Source organism: Chlorocebus sabaeus, chromosome 11 (assembly GCF_047675955.1).
Source record: "Chlorocebus sabaeus isolate Y175 chromosome 11, mChlSab1.0.hap1, whole genome shotgun sequence".
NCBI classification, from domain to species: Eukaryota; Metazoa; Chordata; class Mammalia; order Primates; family Cercopithecidae; genus Chlorocebus; species Chlorocebus sabaeus.
The window spans coordinates 60,002,096-60,022,146 of NC_132914.1; the positions used below are offsets into that span (position 1 = coordinate 60,002,096).

The following is a 20,051-nucleotide window of genomic DNA, read 5'->3' on the forward strand; positions in this document are numbered from 1 at the left end:
TACGTCGTCATTCATACAGCTGTTTCCTAAATTAACCATTGCCTTTTTATATTCTTGGAAATTAGAATCTGTCATACACTATAGGCCAGGAGTTCGCATCCTTTTAGAAATTGAGTGGGGAAGGAATAATCGATTTCTGGTATTTTGCTTTAGAGTTGAACCACTTGGGAAGTGGCCTATCTGCCTAAGCAGATAGGTTAATATATAGATTAATAAACTCTTATTTTAAATCTTCTTGGAGTGAGTAATCCTGCTTATAATGTAGTGTTACTTTATTCAAAATAGTTTTTCAAGAATTCTAGCACTAGTTAGACATAGAGACAATTTAAATTTTTATCTTTATTTTTCTAGATGAGGAAGAAAACCAAAATGTATTATTATCCTAATAGTTATTAAATAACAAAGTAAAGTACATGGGTGCCTAGCTTTCAGAGATGGGAATGGGACAGACAAATTATAATATCTATCTGTTGGACCATCTCTGGAACATGTTTTATGTAAATTGTTGTCATACCAGTACCAGAAAACCCTGTTCCCAGATCACCAAGTTATATTAATTTTTAAATACCTCTTTATCCTTGAACTGCCAAAATTACTTTGGTTCCAGAGGCTTCATATCAGCTAGAGTTTTTTTTCCTAGTATGGAAAACCAATCTTGGTGCTTTTTCATAAATATTAATAAAATATTTTAACAACATAGAGATTCGAAATTTGAATCTGTCAGGAGAGCACAAGAGTTTGTGTTGATGCTAATCATTCATGGGAGGCTTGGGCCAGCATTCAGACTAAATTCCTTCTAAAGCAATACTACATCCTAGTTTTTTGTGCCTTTGATACATCTGTTTAGTATTGTCTACATATGGTTAACTACAATTTCTCAAAAATGGGTATTAAAATTGAATCTTTAACCAGTCAGGTTGAGCTAGATTTGGCATCGTTTAAGTTTCTTGCATGTTATGTTTAAGGTATGATAGTCTTCATTTTATTCATTTTTGCTTCTATTCAAAACTATTTTATTAGAATAAATTGATAGCTCTATTGCAGACCCTCCTAATATAATTTACCATCACGTGTTCCATTTCATCTGAGATGTAGCTGTGAGTGTGATGGTTTATAATTTTATGGTAATAGCCATAAAATTTTTTTATGAAAATTTTAGCAGTGAATATTTTAAGCAGTGGATATTATTTCATGACTATTGCTTAATTTAGTTGGAAACTATACTGTCTCTAAAATAAAATTCTTCAAACAATTTGGAGAAGAGAAAAACGAGTTTTTATTTGTGCAGCTTTTAGCTTTTAGTTCACATCTGGAATTAGAAAAGCTAGGCCTTTAGTTTTATTTTCTTAAAACTTCCATGATTTTTAATGATTAAGATGTCAGCTCTCAAGCTGAAAATTCACTGTAAGAGGGAGTACAAAATGGTGGCAGTAGCCTTTACTCCTCTATTTCACAAAAATTCGTGTAACTTCATAGATCCAAAAATAAAAAGGGTAATACATAACTAATAGAATAGATTCTATAGGTTTTGTCAGATACTATTTCTTCAATTATGCTTTTTTCAAGTTTCCTTGTAACTTCTTTGAAACTGAAAACAATTTTCATCAATTTTAGAAAATATTATCAAATATTATTTCTACTGACAATTTGAATTTTAATGTAACCTCTTAAATTAATTCAGTATCCTCCAAATTTGAGTGATCATTTCACCACATCAGGTGGTATAGTATTGACATATGTAAAAAAAAAAAAAAAGAGTGTAAAAAGTATACTTTTTTAATGTAAGAGTGGGTTATACTTAGCCCATCAGTAGCCTTGAGATAATGAAATCTTTTGACCACCAATGTTTAAAAACTAAGCAGCACCAATCTGAGTGTGATTTAACATTATTACTGTTATTATTTAATTTAGTGATATTAATACTAAAGATTGTCTGATACAATGGTATGAATGAGTATTAACCTTTTCTGGTGAATATGGTACTGCCATATAGCACAGTAAAAAATAACAATACAACAATTTGTCTGGGCTTGGTGACTCATGCCTGTAATCCCAACACTTTGGGAGGCCGAGGCGGGTGGATCACCTGCGGTCAGAAGTTTGAGACCAGCCTGGCCAACATGACGAAAGCTCATCTCTACTAAAAAACACAAAAATTAGCCAGGCGTGATGGCCGGCATCTGTAATCCCAGCTACTCTGGAGGCTAAGGCAGGAGAATCGCTTGAACCTGGGAGGCAGAGTTTTCAGTGAGCCAGGATCGCACCATTACACTCCAGCCTGGGTGACAAGAGTGAAACTCCATCTCAAAAAAATAAATAAATAAATAACAATTTAAAATAATGTGAATTTTAAAACAATGCAATATAACAATTAACATAGCATTTACATTTTATTAAGTATTAGAACAAATCTAGAGATGATTAAAGTATATATGAAGATATATGTAGATTATATACAAATACAACACCATTTTATATCAAGAACTTGAGCGTCTATGGATTTTGGTATCCCCAAGGTGGAGAGGGGAGCTCCTGTGACCAATCCCCTGTGGATACCAAGGAGAACTGTATATCCTGACCTTATGAAGATTACAGCCTAGATGTTGTGATTTTCAAACGTTTTGTATTTTAGCATCAAAATCTTTTTTTTTAAGTTACTGTGGAAAGTTTAATTGTTTCCCCATTATTTAAGTAGATATTGTAAAATTGCTTTGGTTGGGTGAAGTTCCCAGAACCCCATCTGCTTTCCTTTACTTTCCACAATGGCCCCAGAAGCTTTCTCATGGAATCCCAGGACTCTGAGGAATAGTTTGAAAGCCAAAGTCTGGCTTGGAAAAAAAAAAAGAAACACATAAAAAACTAATAATACAGGTTAAGATCACAGTTTGTGGAGCTACACCACTTGGATTAAAAACATGGCTTTCCTGCTTCTTATAATAACTGTATTTCCCTAAGCAAGTTAATTCCACAATTCATTTTTCTCATTGTCTGACAAGAAAATAATAGTACCCTATCTTACTAGTTTTGTAAGGGTTATGTGAGTTGGTGATTTTAACTCGTAGCATACCGACTGGCACATCATAAACACTGAATAGGTATTATGTAGAAATTATCTCATCTTTTTTTAAAATTCAAGAAGTTAAGCAGAATGACTCTGGAAAGATTCTGTCCTCCATAACCGTTGTGTCTGTTCTTTTTTCTTGAGTCTTTTTCCACATGGTGGACCGTAGTGGACTAAAAAGAAATAATTGAGTGTACTTTTATTTTTCATGTAGTGTTATTGCAGTAGGTATTTATCATCTCTTTGATTTCTGAACTATGCTAATTTAACTCTTCCTAGGCAAACTGATAAGGAAGGGATATAATAACATAGAATTGTTTATGAATATTCTATTTGTAGGGCACTTGGAAATTCAGAATTCTTGAGTTTGGTTACCCCTAGCCCCTGCCTCCTGAGTAGTTATGATTATAGGCATATACCACCGTGTCCCATTGGTTCAAATAATATAATAAGATAATTTTCTAGTGCCCTAAATCTGTTACTCCATCTAGAGAGTGCCCAGTTTTTAAATTTTGCATTATTGGTGATAATTTTAATTAGCATTAGTTCAGTAGATTCAAGAGCACTTCAACCCTTGTCTTTTTCGTTGTCAAGGCCTACCTAGGAGGCTCATGGTTAGTTTCCTGAATGAAACACCTCTTCAGATGGATTTGAAGCAGGGGAGTAATGTGGTCTTCTCCATTGGAAAGCAGCATGGCATAAGATGGTTGTTTTCAAAATCTTTTCTTGGACATAATAGAGCTCCTTAAATAGATTCTAGGAAGTCCTTGAAAAAAGTGGCACTAATCAAAGACATTCATTATTCCTGTCATAAAATATAAAATAAGTTGGGATTTCAAGCATTTTTAAGGTCAGCTTTTTTTTTCCTATGATCTGTTGTTTAGAAAAAAACATAATTTCAAAAATTTAGAAGAATGTTGAAGGTTTAAACTTTTTTAAAGATTTAATTTAAGAGAATAAGTAATACTACAGAGAAATAACACTTTTAAGAAACTAGATAGATCTTCATTGCATTGTAAAACAGAGAAAAAGTTATTTCTGAAGCTGTTATTTGTGTGTTACATTACTTCAACTTGCCTGCTCTTGAGACTTTGTTTTTGCATTTCTTGGAACTCAGTTTCTCAGAAGTCCAGTTTAACGCAAAACCTTCTAATTTTATTTAAATTACCAACCTTATATTTAAATAAATATAGTTTTCATCGTAAAAGGAAAAACCTCACTTCTGAGACACAAAACACTTTTTAAAAAATAGTTTAGGATCTTGTATTTGTTCTGATAAACTGAGAATGTGGCCGATGAAAAATTAAAAAATACTACTTTCTAGGTCAAGTTTTCATCCTAATCCAGGATATTAAACTCAATTATGTGAGTTCCTTTCATGTTATGTGCCAGAAATTACATAGCACATTGTCATCAAAAATATGTTCAATCCTCTATCAAATGACAACTCAGTCAGGTCATCTATCCATTTTGATAAAAGCCAAAAAAAAAAAGAAACAACCTTACCTGCATTAGAACCATTTGTTTTTCTCAACATAGATAACAACGTTTTTACTTTTCCCTTTGGACTAGAATACCCCTTCCTTTTTGAAAGAGAACAGAGGTGGGAAAAGAAGAACCTATGTTCTCAGATTATTTTAAGAAAGAGTATATATGGGATAGTTCTATAAAAATATAGTGTTCACAACTAGGGGAGAAATGGCATCTCTAAAAGAATGCCTTGCACTTGTGTAACTTGGCTAATAATGATTTGTTATGAAAACATGCCTTTCTTAATCTCAGATGTTGACATGAGATTTGATTTGTCACTGTTCGCATTATTCTCAGTTAATAAGCAAAGTTCCCTAAGATTAATGCCTCTGTCTGAATTAATCTAGGTTTTTATGTGTTTTATATGTCCCTAATTCTATAACAGGAAAATGACATAATAGAGATCTTAGAGAAATAGAGAGGTTCTTTTAAAGAGTTGTAAATTATTACATCTAATTCTAAAATACGGAATGGTTTTACACTATCCTGGCTAGGAAAGTTCAACACCAATTTAATAATATACTTATTAGATAGTATTGTAGTGACTACATCTTAGAAGTTATTATATAATTAGGCTGAAATATCATATCAATTTTTATAATTATTTCAAGGACTCTGTTTGTAATTAAAAGCAAAACATAAGAAATGTCCATCTGTAATCTATAAGGGGAACTACGGATTTGCTCCCTCCAAGAAAATAAAAGGAAAGAAAAACTTACTTTAGGTTTACTTTTCTTACTTAAAATCAAGCAGCTCATTTTTTTGATGTCAACGTGTTTTCTAAAAGATTGCCATTTACTTCTTTACAATGATTTATAAACTATCTGGGCAGGAAGAGGGTCAGTGAGTTGGTTACTTAAACCATTGTTCGATTAATAGTAATATCTAAATCAGTTAATAGTTCTCATATAAACCCGTATTAAAACATTAACAGCCCCGTATTGAACCTGCAGCCTCTGTTAATAGCAGTACCCTTCTTTGCATAATGCAGGGGTTTTTTTATTGTTTTTCACTTAATTTTCTCTTCACAGAAGTCTGTGAGTTAGGGCATAAGTATCTCTATTTCACTAATGAGGAAATTGAAGCAAGGAAACTTTGATTTCCAGTCACTAAGACAAGTTATTACGAGTTAAAACTGGGTTGTTATTCAGTACATTTTGAGATAATGTATTTTTTTGAAATTATGCCAACCAACCTATAAGAAATGCTTTTGTTTTTTGTGGTAAAATATAACAGAATTTACCATTTTAACCATTTTAAGTGTATAGTGACATTAAGTATATTCACATGTTGTACAATTGTTAAAAATGTTTTTATGTTTAGTTCAAATGATTGTCCCCCATAATACAAGATGCTCTCATTAAGTGGCATTAATGTTGTGCCATTTAAAACCGTTTCCCTAGGAGGTTGTATACACACTTAATTCATTTGATGTTTAGAATGTTTAAAACTATTCAAGTACTCCTTTTGGAATTGCTTTTATTCTTCTAAGTATCACTGGTGGATATTTTTCATCCTTCAATGACAAAGTTGATTTTCGAAAGCCAGAAGTTATTCAGAGAATTATTTTAAGAATATTGTAGATTATCAAGCTAGGTAATTTTTTTCAAGTAATTCATAAGTAATGAATGACTTATGAAGTCATTTATTCAGCAAATGTTTATTGAAGGTCTGTTAGGTGACTTTCACTCTCATAATCACTAATTATGCCATGATGAACAAAACAGTTATTTTCCCTGGAGTTTACAGTCTAATGAGGGAGATAAATATTAAATCAATCATGAATTGTGATAAGTATGATGAAAGAGAAAGTAGAGTGCTAACGGGAGCTTGGAGAGCACCTGATTTAAGCTGAGTGTCATATTTACCAAAAGTAACATGAGCTTTGACCAAAGAATATGTATGAGTTTGGCAGATGAAGTTAGAAGGACCAAAAACATGTGCAAAGCCGCTAAGAAGGGCAGGTTTGAGGAACCAGAAGAGTAGTTTGTGGAATAATGTATGAAGGGGAGTGAGACAAAATGAGTTTGAAAGAGTAGGCAAAAGCCAGATCATATAGGGAGACTTTAGATTTTAATGTGTTACAAAGGCACTACAGGTTTCAGGCTACCATCTTCTTATCTGGTTTATTCCATTTGCCTGCTAGCTGGTTTCTTTGCTTCTATCCTTACCCTCCTCAATCTGTTCTTAAAAGAACAGCCAGCAATTTGTTTCAAACCTAAGGCATTTTCTGTTACTTAGGCAATAACACAAAATTCCTTCCCATTTCACTCAATGAAAGCCAAAGTCTTTAAAACAAAGTACAAAACCCTGTAGGATCTAGACCCATGCTAGCTTATTTCCTATCACTTACCTCCATGCTTACTTTGTTCCATCCTCACCCTCACACATGCCAAGAGCGTGCCTGCCTTAGGGTCTCTGAACTTGCAGTTTCCTATACCTGTAATATTCTTAAATATTTATATTCTTGCTTTCTCACTTCCATTAGGTCTCTATTATCTATCAGGTCCTTCCTCAGTCACCCTGTAAAAAATGGTGACTGTCCCACATTCCACACAGTACTCATAACCATCTGGCATGCTTTATATCTATCAGGGCTTTTTGCTTGTCTGTGTATCTTCCCCTACTCCCAACATAGATACCCTCTCCCCACGTCCCCACCCCGTGCTCTCTCCCTCTCTCCCTCCCAGGAGGATTTTGTTTTAGTCACTGTTGTAGCCCATTGCCTGAAATAGTGTCTGGCATGTAGAAGGCACTCAGATTAATGAAAGGTGAAGAGAATCACAAGTGTCTCTCTAGTTTTTGGCTTATATATCATAATGATAGATGTAACCATTTAATGAAATTCCAGAGTAGTAGGAAGAAGAACATAGTAGAAGTAAATTTGGGGTGGGGAGGAGATTATGAGTTAATTTTAGGCATGTTCAGTTTATGAAACATCAAAGCAGATAGATCATAGACAGTTGGATATTCTACTATGGAATATAGATCAGAGGCCTAGGCTGGAAATAAAAATCTGCCTATTGTAGATGGTATTTAAAATCATGGAAATGGTTGTGTCTAAATGAGGGCATCTATGAAAAAGACATCCGAGAACTAAGCCCTACAATACATTTGAATGGAGGAATGAGACTTCTTTTGTAATAGGAGGAAAGAAAGGTATTACGGATGCAAGCAATGTCTAGATTTTTTGATGGCTTCCATTATCCCCAAAATACAAGACTAGATCATTAGCTAAGAATGAAAGGGTAAGAAGATTGCTCAGCAGTGTTGAGGTCTCATTTGATATTGGAGATCATCAATTTAGAATGGTATAAGTACATTCACTTGAAATTTTTTCCAACAATGTTCAGTTACATGGTGCATAAAACAGATGCCTAGATTCATCTAGAGTTGGAAAGAGAAAGGGGCAAAGGAGTTATTAATAAAAAGCAACCAAACTTGTTTTCTTGTTTTTATTTATTTTTTTTAGTGAATGGAATTAGTTATTTTTTTTAATTTTTCTTTTTTATTATATTATTGTACTTTAAGTTCTGGGGTACATGTGCACAACATGCAGTTTCGTTACGTAGGTATACATGTGCCAAGGTGGTTTGCTGTATTCATCAACCCGTCACCTTCATGAGGTGTTTCTCCTAATGCTATCCCTCCCCTATCCCCCCACTCCACAACAAGCCCCGGTGTGTGATGTTCCCCTCCCTGTGTCCATGTGTTCTCATTGTTCAGCTCCCACTCATGAGTGAGAACACGCGGTGTTTTGTTTTCTGTTCTTGTGATAGTTTGCTGAGAATGATGGTTTCCAGCTTCATCCATGTCCCTGCAAAGGACATGAACTCATCCTTTTTTATGGCTGCATAGTATTCCATGGTGTATGTGTGCCACTTTTTTTAATGCAGTCTGTCATTGATGGACATTTGGGTTGGTTCCAAGACTTTGCTATTGTGAAAAGTGCCGCAATAAACATATGTGTGCATGTGTCTTTTTAGTAGAATGATTTTTTAATCCTTTGGGTATATACCCAGTAATGGGATTGCTGGGTCAAATGGTGTTTCTAGTTCTGTATCCTTGAGGAATCACCACACTGTCTTCCACAATGGTTGAACTAATTTACACCTCCACCAGTAGTGTAAAAGCATTCCTATTCCTCCACATCCTCTCCAGCATCTGCTGTTTCCTGATGTTTTAATGATCGCCATTCTAACTGGTATGAGATGGTATCTCATTGTGATTTTGATTTGCATTTCTCTAATGACCAGTAATGAAGAGCTTTTTTTCATATGTTTGTTGGCTGCATAAATGTCTTCTTTTGAGAAGTGTCTGTTCTTATCCTTCACCCACTTTTTGATGGGGTTGTTTTTTTCTTGTAAATTTAAGTTCTTTGTAGATTCTGGATACTAGCCCTTTGTCAGATGGATAGATTGCAAAAATTTTCTCCCATTCTGTAGGTTGCCTGTTCATGCTGATAGTTTCTTTTCCTGTGCAGAAGCCTTTTAGTTTAATTAGATCCCATTTGTCAGTTTTGACTTTTGTTGCCATTGCTTTTGGTGTTTTAGACATGAAGTCTTTGCCCATGCCTGTGTCCTGAATGATATTGCCTAGGTTTTCTTCTAGGATTTTTATGGTTTTAGATCTTACTTTTAAGTCTTTAATCCATCTTGAGTTAATTTTTTTTATAAGGTATTAGGAAGGGGTCCTGTTTCTGTTTTCTGCATATGGCTAGCCAGTTTTCCCAACAATATTTATTAAATAGGGAATCCTTTCCCCGTTGCTTGTTTGTGTCAGGTTTGTCAAAAATCAGATTGTTGTAAATGTGTGGTGCTATTTCTGATGCCTCTGTTCTGTTCCATTGGTCTATATATCTGTTTTGGTACCAGTACCATGCTGTTTTGGCTACTGTAGTCTTGTAGTATAGTTTCAAGTCAGGTAACGTGATGCCTCCAGCTTTGTTCTTTTTGCTCAGGATTGTCTTGGCTATGCGGACTCTTTTCTGGTTCCATATGAAGTTTAAAGTAGTTTTTCCCAATTCTGTGAAGAAAGTCGGTGGAAGCTTGATGGGGATAGCATTGAATCTATCAATCACTTTGGGCAGTATGGCCATTTTCATGATACTGATTCTTCCTATCCATGAACGTGGAATATTTTTCCATTTGTTTGTGTCCTCTTTTATTTCCCTGAGCAGTGGTTTGTAGTTCTCCTTGAAGATGTCCTTCACATCCCTTGTAAGTTGTATTCCTAGGTATTTTATTACCTTAGTAGCAATTGTGAATGGAAGTTCACTCATCATTTGGCTGTTTGTCTGTTATTGGTATATAGGAATGCTTGCGATTTTTGCACATTGATTTTGTATCCTGAGACTTTACTGAAGTTGCTTATCAGCTTAAGGAGATTTAGGGCTGAGACGATGGGGTTTTCTAAATATACAATCATGTCATCTGTAAACAGACAATTTGACTTCCTCTTTTCCTATTTGAATACTCCTTATTTCTTTCTCTTTCCTGATTGCCCTGGCCGGAACTTCCAATACTATGTTGAATAGAAATGGTGAGAGAGGGCATCCTGTCTTGTGCCAGTTTTCATAGGAATGCTTCCAGTTTTTGCCCATTCAGTATGATATTGGCTGTGGGATTGTCATAAATAACTCTTATTTTGAGATACATTCCATCAATACCTAGTTTATTGAGAGGTTTTAGCATGAAGGGGTGTTAAATTTTCTCTAAGACCTTGTCTGCATCTATTGAGATATTCATGTGGTTTTTTCATTGGTTCTGTTTATGTGATGGATTATTTTTATTGATTTGCGTATGTTGAACCAGCCTTGCATCCCATGGATGAAGCCGACTTGATCGTGGTGGATAAGCTTTTTGATGTGGTGCTGGATTTGGTTTGCTGATATTTTCTTAAGGATTTTCGCATCGATGTTCGTCAGGGATATCGGCCTGAAATTTTCTTCTTTTGTTGTGTCTCTGCCCGGTTTTGTTATCAGGATGATGCTGGCCTCATAAAATGAGTTAGGGAGGAGTCCCTCTTTTGTATTTTTTGGAATAGTTTCAGAAGGAATGGTACCAGCTCTTCTTTGTGCCTCTGGTAGAATTTGGCTTTGAATCCATCTGGTCCTGGGCTTTTTTTGGTCAGTAGGCTAATTAATTACTGCCTCAATTTCAGAGTTTTTTTAGTTGTTGTTGTTGTTGTTTTTGAGACAGAGTCTTGCTCTGTCGCCCAGGCTGGAGTGCAGTGGTGTGAGCTCAGCTCACTGCAGGCTCCACCTCCTGGGTTCACATCATTCTCCTGCCTCAGCCTCCCAAGTAGCTGGGACTACAGGCGCCGGCCACCACACCCAGCTAATTTTTTGTATTTTTTAGTAGAGATGGGGTTTCACCATGTTAGCCAGGATGGTCTCGATCTCCTGACCTCATAATCCACCCACCTCGGCCTCCCAAAGCAATTTCAGACTTTTTTATGGGCCTATTCAGGGATTCAACTTTTTCCTGGTTTAGTCTTGGGAGGGTGTGTGTGTCCAAGAATGTATCCATTTCTTCTAGATTTTCTAGTTTATTTGCGTAGAAGTGTTTATAGTATTCTCTGATGAGTGGTGATATCCCCTTTATCATTTTTTTATTGCGTCTATTTGATTCTTCTCTCTTTTCTTTTTTATTAATCTGGCTAGTGGTCTATCTATTTTGTTGATCTTTTCAAAAAACTAGCTCCTGGATTCATTGATTTTTTTGAAGGGTTTTTTGTGTCTCTGTCTCCTTCAGTTCTGCTCTGATCTTAGTTATCTCTTGTCTTCTGCTAACTTTTGAATGTGTTTGCTGTTGCTTCTCTAGTTCTTTTAATTTTGATGTTATGGTGTCAATTTTAGATCTTTCCTGCTTTCTCTTGTGGGCATTTAGTGCTATAAATTTCCCTCTGCACAGTACTTTAAATGTGTCCCAGAGATTCTGGTACGTTGTGTCTTTGTTCTCATTGGTTTCAAAGAACATCTTTATTTTTGCCTTCATTTCGTTATTTACCCAGTAGTCATTCAGGAGCAGGCTGTTCAGTTTCCATGTAGTTGTGCGGTTTTGAGTGAATTTCTTAATCCTGAGTTCTAATTTGATTGCGCTGTGGTCTGAGAGACTGTTTGTTATGATATCCGTTCTTTTGCATTTGCTGAGGAGTGTTTTACTTCTAATTATCTGGTCAATTTTAGAATAAGTGCAATGACGTGATGAGAAGAATGTATGTTTTGTTAATTTGGGGTGGAGAGTTCTGTAGATGTCTATTAGGTCTGCTTCATCCAGAGCTGAGTTCAAGTCCTGAATATCCTCATTAATTTTCTGTCTTGTTGATCTGTCTGATATTGACAGTGTGGTGTTTAAAATATTCCACTATTACTGTGTGGGAGTCTAAGTCTCTTTGTAGGTCTCTAAGAACTTGCTTTATGAATCTGGGTGCTCCTGTATTGGATGCATATATATTTAGGATAATTAGCTCTTCTTGATGCATTGATCCCCTTACCAGTATGTAATGCCGTTCTGTGTCTCTTTTGATCCTTGTTGGTTTAAAAATATGTTTTACCAAATATTACACAACTCTTGCCTTTTTTTTTTTTTTTTTTTCCATTTGGTTGGTAAATATTCCTCCATCCCTTTATTTTGAGCCTGTGTGTGTCTTTGCACATGAGATGGGTCTCCTGAATACAGCACATTGATGGGTCTTGACTTTTTATCCAATTTGCCTGTGTCTTTTAATTGAGGCATTTAGCCCATTTACATTTAAGGTGAATATTTGTTATGTGTGAATTTGATTCTGTCATCATGATGGTAGCTGGTTATTTTCCCATTAGTTGATGCAGTTTCTTCATAGTGTTGATGGTCTTTACAATTTGGTATGTTTTTGCAGTGGCTGGTACCGGTTGTTCCTTTCCATGTTTTTAGTAGCTAATTTATTTAGCTGACTCAACGAGCATCCATTGAGTTTCTACTATGTGCCACGCATCATTCTAGACCTTGGTATACACAATTTTAAAAGACAGTACTTGTCCTCTAGAAGTTCATGGTTTAGTGAATGAGGAAGACATATAAATAAGATATAATATGTTATAGAATAGAAAACGTGATCAGCAAAATGTCATAGAAGCAAAGTTCTTTCTTTGAGTCATTGGGACATAAGTGAGGCTTTATCAGGAAGGTGAAATTTGAGTCACATTTTTATTTCATTTATTAGAGCATATTACTGTCCATTATGACTTTGGTTCATTTGGTCATAAAATAGACAATTACCAGAGATGCAAATTAAAACATAGCTCATGCTAGTTTCTACATTTTTTCACCTAAGAAATTCCCATATCAGAAATCTGTTTTACCACAACAAAAACACGTTGTTGACACACTCAATAAAAAATATTGGAATCCTTTATATACCAACTGTTTTTTTTTCCTTTTTTTCTGCTACCTGATTTATTTTATTTTATTTTTTCATATGCCAACTACTGATGCTTTTTCACACATGTGCCAGCTCTAAAAAGAGGAGTACCTCAAGTAAATATATAATGCTTATTCTTAATGCCTCAATTATATACCAGATTTGGTGTATATCACATAATGCTGCTTCTGTTACATACTACATTTGATACATAATTGAGGCATTATGAATAATTTCTAGGGCTTTTCTAAATGCTGTTTTCTGTACTTTGTCAGGAGAAGACTTCTAATAAGTGTTTTTAAAATGAAACAAATTTGTGACCAAAATGTTACTTTTTTAATAAGGAAATCATTAATATTAATAGTAGAATACATACATTTAGTTTCCTTTTATACTTACAGTAGTCTCATTGTATAATAACATACCAAAAATATGTCTGTCATCATGATGATACCTGGAGCCTCTGTTACCATCTCTGAGACCTGTTCCCATCTCTAAGACCTGTTCCCTTGTTTCCTTTGTTTTATACTTATTTTTTTGTTTGTTTTTTTAAGACAGTGTCTTGCTGTATCGCCAGGCTGGAGTGCAGTAGTGCGATCTCGGCTCACTGCAATCTCTGCCTCCTGGGTTCAAGCAATTCTCCTACTTTAGCCTGCCGAGTAGCTGGGACCACAGGCATGCACCACCACACCAGCTAATTTTTGTATTTTTAGTGGAGACAGGGCTTCACCATGTTGGCCAAGATGGTCTCGAGCTCTTGACCTCGTGATCCGCCCACCCCGGCCTCCCAGAGTGCTGCGATTACAGACATGAGCCACTGCGCCTGGCCTTGTTTCATACTTTTAACCTCACCTTCACTGTCTTTCTTCCTTTCAGCATATATACATAGTCAAGCATTTTTTTCAGATGGGAAGTAGAGTAAGGGAGACCCATGACCTTGAAAAGGATGATCTGTGCTTTCCCCCTACTTTCCCATCTCACATTCACTAGTCCTTATCTCACCACAGCCTGTCAGCTGCTTAGCATGGTAGGTCAAAGCATGGATTTTGGAACTAGACTGCCTGTATTCAAATCCTAATTCTGTCACTTACAAGCTGTGTGACCTTGGATAAGAAACTTCGTAGTTTCTTCATCTGTAAAATGAAGATAAAGTGCTTGGGAAGTGCTTGGCACATGTAAACATATAAAAATATCAAATACTGTTATCACACCACCCTATAGAAATTGCTTTTGATTAGGTCACTCTGGACCTCCTGTTTGCTAAGTTCCTTGTACCCCCTTTACCTTTGAGAATTTGACATCCATTTATATACTAACATCCAAAATTTGTCTCATGCATAATTCTGTCTTTGAATTTCCCTCCAATGTGTAACTGTTAAATGGACATTCCTGCCAAGTTAAACTACATGTAACTTAAACTCAAGATGCCTACTTACACTAATCTTGATTGTTTTATTTCCTACACTTTCTTATAGGTACAACCCAGTAACCCAAGTCAAAAACCTAAGACTTACCCCAAGTGCTGTTCATTCTACTTCTTATATAGCACATATTTTGCCTTTTCCTCTCCTACTGTTACATTATTTCAATTCTTAAGCATCTTTTTTGTGAACTCTCAAAATATATCTGTGTCATCTTTGTTCCATCATTTGTCCTCTTCAAATGTGTTAAATATACTGCTTCCAAATTTATTGTTTTATAAAGGAAATATGATTATTATGTGTTTAAAACCTGTGCCCAGTCACCTAAAGGATAAAATTCAAACTGGATTCTGTCTACCTCTTTAGCCAAAACTACTTTCAATTCTTAGAATTGATTGTTTCAAAACTCTTTGTATATACTGTTACTGCCTCCCTACTTCCCTTTTTCACACTTTCCCCCTTTCTTCTATCCATTTCTCATGGACAAATACGTATTATGTGGTGAGAATTGTGAACGCAGAGGTTATCTTTGGTTCTCTTTTATATCCCCAGTGTTAGTATAGTGCCAGATAATCGTAAGCACATTAGAACAGTGTTTCTTACAATGTGTCTATGGACAAGATAATTCTAGTCAACAATAAAATAAGCACAGAAATTGTAAGTGATCAAAAATCTCTATAGCAATTTGATAGGGTAATTTTAAATCAAGTTTAATAATAAAAAGCAAGACTTGTTTTTTGTATGGTGTTTTTAATTTAATTTTTCTAGTGGTTCAAAATTAGTCCTTTCCATGTAATTATTGCACTTTGACACTTACAATAAAGCTTCTACCTGAAGTGCCTTCTAGGTCATTGAGAAACATAGAAAATTATCTTCCATATAGATTTAGATGAAAGTGTATTTTGCTGTGGAACTAATCATTTGAAAACTGGAAATAGCACCAGGAGGTAAAAATAGCTTGAGCTGAAATATTTGGGTTTGTATATGAGTTCTGCACCTTTTCTTCTGTGTATGTGAGTAAGCAGGTTACTTATCCATTCCAAGACTTAGTTTCTTCAGCTCTAAAACAGGAGATAACACTTACTAAATTTGCTTTTCAGAGCTGTTGCAAGAATTAGTGAAATGTACATCAAGATATATTTTAATAAAAATAATGTGTTCAGTATTTAAAAATTAGTCCTTTCACACACATGGTTTGCAAACCACTGCATTAGAAAAGATTATTTACCAGAATTATTTGGAACTTGACCTGAGCTATCTAAACTCCCAAAGAGCACAGATTTTAATAAGAATTATAGCACGTAATATATATTTATTTCTTGCAGCTGAAGGGTCAGAGAACTACCTATATATGTATAATAACTCTTGGACCATATACGGTCCTGCAAATGCAGTCGATTGGCTAGCACTTGAATTGAGCTGGCATGTTAGTCACAGCTGGGCAGATCATATCAGCACCACCATGGAAATAGTTCCTTGAAATATTTCACAGTGAATTATAGGAAAAAAATTCTTTTAGAACATTATTGGTATACTTACAGAGATTCTTAAAGTAATGATCTCTTAATAAATATTTGTTGAACAATTATTTAAAGTTTTTTATTACAAAAATGGCTTGATTATTTCTCTTAAAGAATATAACAAATCAATAAACTTAAAAAAAAATTCTGTTGTCCCTTCCTGTATGCCTTTGCAGAAGAACTAAGACTTAAATTAGTAAAATCATACAATGCTTAATATTTATTTATTCAAAATTGTTTCTTTACTGAATATTATAAAGAACCATTTTTTCATAAATCCTTTGACTGTCTTGCTTGCCTAAAAAATTAATTCTTTTAAATTTCATTGTGAGCCAGTTTTGAATTATTAATGGGGTAGGAAATAATGTAACTTAACATTAAAATTGAATTCCATTCAATTCTTCCATTTAAGCTTCCATTCTTTAAAATAAATGTAACTTACACCAACATTTCTTAATGTTATTAGAACCTTCTGGTTTTAGCATACTTCCCATAAAGTGAATATATGAGATTTTTTTTTTAATTCATGAATAGCCTGTTACTAAAATAAAATAATGAAATCAGACAACTGCTGACATAATCTAGTATTAATAGTTTCAAAACCTTATTTAAAAACAACTTATCCTAATCTTCTAGCCTTTTTGCTGGTGAAATAATTATCACAGAGACTTCCACTTTTATCTGTGTCATAAGTGAATCCTCTATCCATATTTTTTTGGCTTTCAATATGAAAATTAATGGTCTTCATATAATCATGGCTTTTTTAACATTGACATCTCTAGTTACAGAATTTACTCACTGCAAGTAATAGGGTAGTCTTTTTGACAAACTTAGAATTCTCCTTCCTTGGTGCTGTGTAGATGAGGGCAAAAAAGGATTGACATTTCTTTGCTAGCCAACAAAATGTTTCCCATCAGTATCAGTATTTGTACTTCCTAGAATTTTGATAATTCTTCATTGAATTCAAATAGTATGTGAAGAAGAAATACCATAGAATTTGAAGGAAGGGACAACAGTGGGGACTTTAAATGAAGTTTAATTTTATTCATGTCTTAAGCATAGGGACCAGATTAATGATATATATTTAAGTGTTAGGACAACATCCTTGTCCAGGTCAAAAACCTTGCTTGTAAAACTAATTTTATTTAACATTTTAATATTTTAAGCAGAGTATGCTAGTTCTGTTTTCACTGACAGGGGGGAAAAAACAGTTAAAAGTCTTAAAAAAATAAATAAGAGGAAAACTATATCCATTTCTATTTTACTTGCCTAAGTTTGTTCTTTTTCTAAAGTTGAAGAAAAATGGAGATATAAAGTAAAACAGAGCTGTAGCTATATTTGCTTTCCCAAAATATGTGATCTTCAGAATTGATCTCTCAAATTTAATGAGATTTACCTTTCTTAGAAAAAATATAACAAAAATAAGAACATCAAGTGACTTAAAATATATCATTTTAAAAATCTACTTGATGAAGAAACAGGCCTATATTTGTAGTTTTTAATTGAAAAAGTTTACCTCAAACTTTGCTATGTTATCCACTTGTGTAGCGTTACAGAACTAGAGCCAATATCCCAATATTAGTAGATTGCTTTGGAATCATACAGTACCTTTTCAGAATGCTTATACTATTGTCATGATGAGTTAGAAAACAATTGACATGGCAAATCTAAAAATTATTTTCCATCTAACCTTAAAATCCAGAAAAAAACTGTTTGAGAGTATTCCAAGATGACTTTAACCATGGATTACTTCAGGTTTTATTTTATTTTTTAAATCATAACAAACTAAGAATGAATCCCTTATTATATTTAGATTGGGCTTTTATTTTTAGTACTGGTCAGTTAGAAGGTATAGCCATTTTTTTAAGGGTTGTGAGTGGTATTACATTTTGATCAGTTATAGAATGAGTTACACAACTCAAAAGCTTTAGGTAATCAAAAATTAAGTTTGTTTTCTTTCCTGTTCTAGTTACCGGTTTACTAAAATAGTGAGCATACATGATCACTTGAGAATTGGGCTTCTGGAGCACCTGAACAGAAAGGGAGTGGTTCATATTCAGCATTACAAAAGACAACTTTCTCTTTTTGAAGGGGATTACTTTGGCTATTTTCCAGGTACTGGGGAAATTCCAAATGCATTACAAGTTATTGGGATGGCTATTAATTATTCATTTCCTAAAATATGTTGACTGAAGACTTGAGATTTGGTTATATAATAGAACATTATTTGACTTCATCAATTTATAAAAAACTGATGTAGAAATTTAGCAAAATACAAAATTGAGACTCTGACATGCAGCTGTTATATTTTTTCAGAGGACTCTAGAAACATTAGGCTTATTAGTCAGAACATACTTAGTAGAAGTACTTTCTGAAAGTAATGGAAGAGCAATAGAATTTGTGCATGTGTATATAAAGAAAAGTTACGTGCAATGCATTGCATCTTTCCAAGTAATTACATAACAAAAGAAAATCATTCTGCATAATATTTCAGTTTTAGGATATTAGGTTAAGGAAGGGTATTTATAACTCAGAGTTTTTAATAGAGAATTAATACTTTAATAAAGAATGCATAAACCATTCAAATATTTTTATAAATAATTCTTCAGGGTGTAATTAATGGCCTGAATATATTGAACCATATCACAGAGTGTCCATTGGATGAGACATTTGATTATTTAGAATAATTCTTTTTTAGAATTTTTATGTCTGCTTCCAGGTTGAAGATTCAGGGGAAATGATCTTCATAAAAATATATTTCCAAACATATTTCTTTTGCATACTTTTTACTTATGGATTTATCTTGATAGTTGTTGGGGAAGTCATAAGGGTTATTTTCCTTCATTAGGAAAACCTTTTTAGGCATTATTTGGACTTTTATTTTTGAACATGGAGAACCTTGGGCTGCATGCGAATTATAGCAGGTTGCAATTCAGATCTCATTTTAGTCAAGTTTTTTCTCACTGCTCTAAGTGTCTCTAAAGACTACTTCTAATCTTTCTGTCATACAAGTTTCCATTCATTCCACATACCTTATTGAGTGTGCCCGATATTGTGATAGACCCTGAGGTACAAGGGTGGATATGACATAGACTCTGCTCTCAAGTGCAGTGTAATTGAGGTCGAGGTATCAAGTTAGCCCAGAGAAAGGAATATTCGTTCTTGATACACAGAGGAAGATATGACATTTAGAAGAGATGTTGAAGTAAGTGTTTAAGAATAAATAGGAATTTCTTATAGGGGATGCATATTCTAAGAAAGGCAAGAGTGCATGCAGTCTCAATACATTAAACTAAGGAATATGTCTTAAGATGCCTAATTCAAATTCGAGTACTCTTATTACTTGCAGTTTCCCATAGAAAATGTATATGAAGGCACAAGTAGAGAACCACAAAGCCAGTTCGAAACCACAAAACCACTTAGCAGTCACTTCTCACTAAATAATTGTCTTGCACATACAATAGCCATTCTTACCATTCCTCATGGATCAGCTTTTCATCATAGCTCATGTCCTAAACTTTCCAACAGTCATTATATCATAGTTAATGAATTCCAAAAGTCTACCTTATATTAAACATGAAATATAGTTTTTTAATCATTACTCATGGATCAACTTTTCATAATAGCTCATGTCCTAAACTTTCCAACCAGTCATTATTATCATGGTTAGTGAGCTCTAAACTTTCGTATTTGTGAAATATGAAATTTAGTTTTTTAATCCTTAAATTTTCAAATGCTGTTGTCAGTTTTGTGTACTAATAACTTACATAGGAGCATTTGAAAATATTTAAATATAAAAATATTTAACGCTAGTTATTAAGTACATTGACTTGTTAATATAAATTTTTTTCTTTTTCTCTTTTTCATTAAAAACTGGAACTATTAGTACCAAGTGTTTTTCTTTAGTCTGGGTATTGCTTTATTTTTAACATATTTCAGTTCTACCCAATTTTAAGACCAACTGCAGGTACCATTATGATATAAACAAAAATGTGGCTTAAAAAATATGTCTTATGATCAGTCACATAGCCTCATATTTGGACCTTATTATATTAGTGACACATTTTGAGATCTAGTTCTCCTGAAACACCAAAGTGTTGGCATTTGTCAATGTCA

At 34.0% G+C, this 20,051-nt stretch overlaps 1 protein-coding gene across 4 annotated transcripts in view; it reads left to right on the forward strand.

The window, feature by feature from the left end:
• Nucleotides 1–20,051, forward strand: part of USP15 (ubiquitin specific peptidase 15) — a 143,963-nt gene that overhangs the window by 96,082 nt on the left and 27,830 nt on the right. Inside the window, exon 1 of one of the 4 annotated variants that reach the window (XM_037996854.2) lies at nt 17,917–18,050. The exons of the other annotated variants lie outside the window; for them this stretch is intronic. The gene's annotated coding sequence lies outside the window, so the exon portion shown is untranslated. Of the gene's footprint in view, nt 1–17,916; nt 18,051–20,051 lie in introns of those variants that run through there. 4 annotated transcript variants of the gene reach the window in all.